Genomic DNA, 8,448 nt, shown 5'->3' with positions numbered 1-8,448 from the left:
GTGTTGTGTAAAAAATGTGATTTGCACTTATCTGGCTCAGTTGGCCTCTGTTCACCATGCTCCTCGCTAGACATTCTGCTAACCTGTGAGAGAGCATGAAGAATACTGCTTGTGCAGACTTTTTTATAGATGTGATCGCATCCCTGGATTGGTAACCCGTGCATCCTTATTTCCCTAACTACAAATGCACACCTTTCCTGCATTCCGTAATTACTGCGTGGGTTGTGCTAGATGTGAGCGCATCCCTGGATTGGTTACCCGTGCATCCTTATTTCCCTAACTATAATTGCACACCTTTCCTGCATTCCATAATTACTGCGTGGGTTGTGCTAGATGTGAGCGCATCCCTGGATTGGTTACCTGTGCATCCTTATTTCCCTAACTACAAATGCACTCCTTTCCTGCATTCCGTAATTACTGCGTGGGTTGTGCTAGATGTGAGCGCATCCCTGGATTGGTTACCCGTGCATCCTTATTTCCCTAACTACAAATGCACACCTTTCCTGCATGTTTCAATAATTGGGGTTTGGTTTCTTTATTTAAGGCAAAGCCAAATGCTCCCTTACTTGCGGGTTGTAGTTGGAGTGTTTGGTGGTGCAGGAGGTGTTTGATAGTAGTTAAATTGTTTGAAGTTGTTTGAGAGGTGCTTGTGTGTGTTGTTTGAGAGGTGCTTGTGTGAGTTGTTTGAGAGGTGCTTGTGTGTGATGTTTGAGAGGTGCTTGTGTGAGTTTTTTTTTTTTTTTTTAATTTTATTTTGGTTTTGGGATTTTTTTTTTTTTAGTTCTTTTTTTTGGGTGTTTTTTTTGTGTTCCTTTCTTTTTGGTGGTTGTTTTTTGTGGACCTTTATTTTTGGTTGGGTTTTTTTTGTTTCATTTATTTTTGGTGTTTGTTTTTTGTTTTCCTTTATTTTTGTGGGGGTATTTTTGTGTTCCTTTCTTTTTGGTGGTTGTTTTTTGTGTTCCTTTATTTTGGGTGGGGTTTTTTGTTTACTTTCTTTTGGGTGGTGGTTTTTTGTTTTTTTACTTTTTTTGGTGGTGGTGGTTTTTGTGTTAATTTATTTTGGGTTTTTGTTTATTTTTAGTGTTTTGTTTTTGGTGGTGTTTTTTGTTTGTCAAATGTGATTGGTCCTGACATTTAACAAACCCCGTTAATTGTTGTGCTTGAGCCGGTTACTTTTTCCGTTTGGGTGGCCGGGCTTTTGTCTCCTTAAAAAATCCAACGTTTTTCGAAGAATCAAGTAAATGTGACAACCTACTGCATTTCATTTTTATTTTTTTTTGGATCAACAATCCTAAAAAACTTACATTTTTTGGTACTAATTTTTTTTTTATTTTTACATTTATTAAAGGTGTTTAACAGTCCATTTTGGACTTGAATCAGGTAAGTGTCTATTTATTCAAACCTACACTTATTTATATTTTTATTTTTAAATAATTAAAAATATTACTTTTAATATTGTTTATTGATCTATTTGGTAAATGTAAATTTGTACATTTAACAACAATTCATATTGGCAATTTTAAAAATTAAGCATGGTTTTAACAATAATAGTAGTAATATTGGTTTGTACTCAAAAAATCTAATTAATTTTTTTATTCCCTCTAATTTTAAAAATGTACAACAAATACACATGTAGTGATTTCTGAAGATGGCACTGCCCGACCCTGTAAGAATATGCACCATTATTATAAAGCTAAGTATTTTTGTACAAATATTCAAAAAACACTCTGTAGAACCAATTTAAAATATAAATTTAACTTTACAGAGCGATGTTGGACAGCTAATAGTGGCCATGTTGACCCCCACCAACCTTCCTCAGCCTCCTCCTGGGTGTAGGCATAGGAGGCGTGCAAGGGCCAAGATATATAGAACACGTGTCACCCTTTTTGGAATGCCTGATGATGTGGTTGTAACCACTTATCGCCTGCCTCCAAATATTATCCTAGACACTCTTTCAATAATAAAGAATGATCTAGAAAATCAGATTAACATTCCTACAGCAATCTCACCACTTACACAGTTGTTGGCGGTGTTACATTTCTATGCCTCAGGGTCCTTCCAAACCACTGTGGGGCTGGTGGGTGGCCTCTCCCAGCCCTCATTTTCACGGATCCTGAGGCGTGTGCTAGATGCATTTTTCAATCATCTAGCACATTTTATTAGTATGCCTTTGGATACGGAAGCCCTTGATGTGGTAAAGCAGAAGTTTTTTGAAATTGCAGGCTTTCCAAACATCATAGGGGTAGTGGATGGCACTCACATAGCACTTCAGCCCCCTGCATGCAGGGAACAAATATATAGGAACCGAAAACATTACCATTCCCTAAATGTAATGGTGCTATGTGATGCCTCCCTCCAGATCCTCTCCCTGAATGCCAAATTCCCAGGCTGCAGCCATGAATCATATGTGATCCAGCATTCAGGGATTTGGCCAAAATAAGCACACTGCAAGCTGGTGACACGTGGATTCTTGGTAAGTAAAAATCCAGTATGTATTTCTAGTAATAGTGTAAACAGGTTCTCATGGTAAATGTATGTATCTTTTGATGTCCCATTTCCATCAGGTGACAGTGGATATCCTTGCACGCCCTGGCTGCTGACTCCTTAATTGACTCTGACACCAGGGCCCCAAACTCACTATAATGCTGCGTCTACTGCCACCAGGCAGGTGGTGGAGCGCTGTATCGGCCTTTTAAAGGGCCAGTTCTGGTGTCTCCATCACTCTGGTGGTGCACTCATGTACTCGCCGGATATGGTTTCTCACATTGTGGTCCTGTGTGGGATTTTACACAACATTGCAATAAGGAGTCGAGTACCCATGCAGCCAGAGGAGGCCTTGCCAGAGGATGGCTCCACAGAGGAAGGTGTTGTGATGCTGTCGGGGGGGGGGGCAGACGCGATGATGTTGTTTCACGTTTTTTTAGGTAGGCATATTTACATTTTTATTTAAAAAAAAACACTTTTTGCAAATGTATTTTAATGTGTACCTTTTTCTTTTGTTTTCTTTTCCTACCAACCAAATCACAACACTTTCCAAAACCTGCAAAAAAATGGAACCCATTTGCAATACCCTGTATGTTTTTGGATAACTAACACATTTTGCACGGATATCCCCCAACATGTTTAGTTAATTTGCCTTTTGTTTTAGTAATTTGTATGTTTCCCATTCAAAAATCTGTTTGTTTTTTACTATAGTTGTTTATGTTTGACTAAGCCAGATGTTTTATTTGCCCAAACCATGAGGACATTTGTTATGTTTGAATCTGTTATGAAATTATTTTTACCAGTAAAAGTCTATTGGCAACATGTTTGTTATTTAATAAATGTTTTCAATTAAATACAAATGTTGTTTTTTGTTTTTAAAAAAATGAAAGCCATTTTGAGGTGGATAATGTATGCCAACCCATAATTAAATAATATACAACATTACTGCAAATGTTCTTAAGGTTTACTAATACATTTTTTAAGTTCGTACACTGTGGAAAGGCACCCACCTTTGTTCACAAATTTTTTTACATGCAGAATTACACCCTTTAAAGTGTTGCAAAAATAGAGGACAAATGTTTGAAATACAAAAACTTAATTTTTTTTTGTGTCAGAAAAATGAAAAAAATATGAAAACAAAAAACTAAACAACCTCCAAATGCCCCACTATTCTTTGGAGGCAGCAGTAGACCCGCATTAAATTTTTCGAGGTCTCTCTGAGCTCCTCCTGAATTTCCCTCAGGATGTGGGTTAGATCTGTGGAAAATATAAACATTTTGAGGATTAAATACTTCATTAAAATTACAAACATTTGAACATTACACATTATTCAATGTACCAAAAAGTGTTTAAACACAATGATGTTATGGTGTGTTTGAAAGTATCAGACACACAACATTATTAATAGGTTTGTACTTTTATGTTGGTAAACTAATTGGAAACCCTAACTATGTGGCATAAGCCAAAAACCACTATGATGATGTTACAAATAATGGGAGGTGTATTCTTAAGTCATGATGGCCATATCCTTAAAACACAATGCACGTATTCACTTCTAGAATGTTGTGGATGAACCTAAAATACAATGTGTTTGTTTGCTATGGAAAACATCACTTTGCCTAAGTACATTAGTACATTTTAAACAGTGTACACAACATCAACAAGGGTAGTCTGGTTCCTAGCACCTTGCCAAGTTTGGTGACATGTTTTTTTACATTGTAAAATACTAATCCGAATGTAATCATTATCTCCTAAAAATACAAAGCATTTTTAATAAACCACTAAACCTATATTTTTGTGGTCCGCAATAAAAAAAAGGCCCAGCCACAAAACCTAAGGTCGTAATTCTAAAAAACAGCATTACTGTGCAATGATTTGGAACCCCATACAGAAAATTTTTAAACCAAAAAAAGGTCATAAATTTGTACAAATACATGGATAACAACAACACCCAAAAATAAAAAAATATTTAAAAAAACATACCCTCAGAGTGGTCGGACACAGCAACAGATGTGGGCGGAGATCCTTCCGGTGAAGGAGAATATTCGGGAGAATGGGGAATGGTTGAAGGCGAAATGGAGCAGGAAAGATCCAAGGGAGGGGAGATTTGAGACATTTGGGATGAGTGGGCAGGGGAGGGAGGAATACTTGGGGAGGATTGGAAGAGGGAGGGAGGGTTACTGGGGAGTATTGTGGTGGGGAGTGAGGGCTGGGTTGAGGAGATGCAGGTGAGGGCTGCAGGTTTCCAACAGCATGTCTTTGCATTCTGCGTGCCCTTCTCTGTCTCCGCTGTGCTTCTAAAATGTAAACATAAAATCCCCCAAAAAATTAGTTTAGAATTTCGGGTACACAATACAAGTACACTTTACACATTCTGGACAATAGGGACAACATACAGGAGGGTTTTTTAACATTGACTAAAATAATTGGCAAAGGAACATACATTTTTAACAGTCCACTAATTATTACTTTTAAACAAACGCATACTTACGTCTGCGTATTTGTGCCCGCAAATTCATGAGGAGCGCAGGCGACCATCGGCGCAAGTCCGACCAGCGCCTCTCTAATTGGGCAATATTGCGCCTGTACCCCGCTGATCGGAGGGCTCGCCTCACCTCCGCATAGGCCACCCGCTTTATGCGGTTGGAAATGGGTGGCACAGCATGGGTAATCCGCCTTTCCAGGATGTTTACCAGGACAAGCAACTCTCTCCTGGTAAAGGCTGCGGCTCTCATGATGGCAATGGCCAATTTTACAGAAAACATGAAATATACATGGGGTACAAAAAATATGATTGGCTAAAATATTTACACTTTCCTCAAAAAAAACGCTATTGGCCAATCCTTTAATCATGTGTCCTGAAAAATAAGGTCACATTTGACTGGCTACAACACGCAGTGTGCAATTGCAAACATAAGAGTGCAAATGATCCTAACGCAAAATGCCCATGCATTTATAAAGTTAACACAATTAACAAATGTACATTCACAGTTAATAAACCTTACTTTGTTTTTCAAATTGTGTGAAAAAAAAAACGGAGAAAACAACCACGAAATGAACAATAAAGTTTATTGACACATGATAAAAAACTCGTTTTAAAGAACAGCAAGAGTTAAACACTTAATTAGATAATTGACAACAAGCTAATAACAAGCTGAGCGATAGTCCATGTAAACATGACATGTGACCATCAAAACAGCACATACAGCCACAAACATCAGAACATAATTAGCATACAGCGACTGACAGCGCCTGACTACGATTGACTCATTCATTCATTCAGATCAGTCGGTAGCTAGAGGAGGTGCAGTGCTAACGAATGGGCGTCACTTTGTTTACGATCACCCTGCCGTATGATCGGATGTTGCGGTTGTTGGTCGTACGACCGTGCGGCTGCAATGACCGACTCTGAATGAGGTCCTAAATGTCTTAGAATCATTATATAGAGAAGGCAATACAACCGATTCAGATGCCTTAAGTACTCCAATTTTTGACATCACCAAACCAAGCTCCTCCAAATTTAAAAGATCGTCTGAATTCTATCCACTTCAACACAGGGGGCCTTTCATTGAAAGCTTTTATTCTACTACAATGAAAGATGTCAATGAATTATGTACAAACATTGATCGCCCATTTTGTGACAATTTGTCTAAGAATGAAAGACTTGCTCTCAATCAATTGATGGAAGATAAAACCATCATTATTAAACAAGCAGACAAGGGGGGAGGTTTGGTGATTCAGAATCGAGAAGATTATTTATTGGAAGCTTTTAGACAATAGGACAACCCTATGTTCTACCATAAACTATCAACAGATCCCACAAGCAAATTCAAAGATTAACTTTTTACTCTTCTTGATATGGCACTGGATTCTCGTACTGTCAACAAGGATACTTACAAATCTCTACAAATAGACTACCCCATTATTCCGATTTATTACCATTTACCTAAGGTGCACAAATCACTTACATGCCCCCCAGGACGTCCAATCATTTCTGGAATAGGGTCACTTACTGCTAATCTTTCTTCTTTTGTAGATTCACATTTACAATTATATGTCAGTTCACTTCCCTCTTATATCAGAGATACGACTCAGTTTTTACAGATTATAGATTCCATCACATGAAAAGATTAATATATTTTATTGACTTGTGATGTTGAATCTTTATATACGAACTTTCCCCATGAATTCGGCTTATTAGCCGTCAACCATTATCTCAGCTCTGAATTGATACCAATCTAAGGAATTTTTTACTTTCTTCGATTCGTTTTATTTTAGAACACAATTATTTTTTTTTAATGCACAATTCTTTCTTCAGACGCATGGCACGGCGATGGGGACTGATTCGCCCCGAGTTATGCCAATCTGTACATGGGCTCCGTTGAGGAACGCCATGTGTGGACAGGTGATTTCGGGGTGAACCTGGTCCTCTATAGCCGATATATCGATGACATTTTCCTTATTTGGGATGGGGATCTATCCACACTTGATCTTTTTGTTTGTCACCTTAATCACAATACATTTGGATTAAAATTCACCCACAATTTTGATTTTAATATGATTAATTATTTAGATATTACTGTCAATGTTGTTGATGGGAAGTTAGAATCAACAGCATATATTAAAGAAGTAGACTGTCAAAATTATCTGCATTATAATAGCAGTCATTATAAACCATGGAGGGATAATATCCCCAAAGGACAATTCCTCTGACTCAAGAGGAACTGTTCGACAGATAATTCATTTTTATTGCAGAGTCAGGATATGTACCAAGCTTTTCTAAATAAAGGTTACCCCAAAGATCTATTAGATCAAGCACTAAATGAGGTCAAAATGGTTCAAAGAGTCTCTCTGTTATCCAATAAGTCATCAAGAAAACAAAATAAGACTACTAATGTTGAGACTATGACTTTAGATATATGCGATCCATCTGAACGATCTTTTTCGTTTATTACTCAATTTAATTCAGCTACTAGTGAAATAAAGAAAATTGTTACTAAGAATATGTCAATATTACAACATGATAGATATATTGGTCCACTTTTTCCTCATCACAGCCGAGTACTATTTAAAAAAGCTAAAACTTTAAAACAAAAACTGTCTCTGAGTTTCTTTCCCATCCACACACACACAGATCCTATCTCTAAAGTTATCGATTGGTTACCACCTAAACCTAAAGGTTTTTTTAGGTGTGGAAGTTCCAATTGTTTAACATGTAAACATGTGTACAAAACTAGTACATCTATTACATCCTTTAGTACTAATGAGACATTTGAGATTAATAGTTTTCTTAATTGTAGATCACAATTTTTCATCTATGTTATTCAGTGTCATTGTGGGATCCAATATGTTGGAAGAACTATTTTCAGTTTTCATTTAAGATTCTTAGAACACAGACGCAATATCATCAAAGGTTATAAACAATATAGCCTGTCTCAACATATTCATCATTGTCAGAATAGCAAAATTTACAAAATTTTTGCTACAGTTATAGAAAAGATTAACTGTACGCCAAGAGGGGGGGACAGATACAGCCTTTTGTGCAAACGTGAAGCATATTGGATCTTCAAACTTGATACTTTATCCCCTAAAGGTCTCAATGACATGGTTGAACTTAACCATTGTTAATATATATCCCAATGCCCATTCTTCTCAGACCACAGGTCCCTGTGGGTGAGATAAAGAAGGCATTTAGTAACTCTGTGGTTAATTATGGGGGTGTCATGTTACAACAGTGAGATGTTATCCTTGGTTTTTGCAGTACCAGATCCAGGACTAGTCCAGTGGATCACCTTACAGTGTGGTGCACCACTGACCCATCTGGGACCTTTGAGTCTAAACATATCTCACTGTCTGGATGGGTCACTGCTGCACCGCATGTTCTTTCATCTGTTTTTTCATTCTTATCCTTGCTTTTTTTACATTTTTTTTTCATTCTTGCTTTATCCATCTTTGGTTATTTCA

The sequence above is a fragment of the Taudactylus pleione genome, unplaced genomic scaffold (genome assembly GCF_031769625.1).
Source record: "Taudactylus pleione unplaced genomic scaffold, aTauple2 ptg001607l, whole genome shotgun sequence".
NCBI classification, from domain to species: domain Eukaryota; kingdom Metazoa; phylum Chordata; class Amphibia; order Anura; family Myobatrachidae; genus Taudactylus; species Taudactylus pleione.
This window is presented reverse-complemented; position numbering follows the sequence as displayed.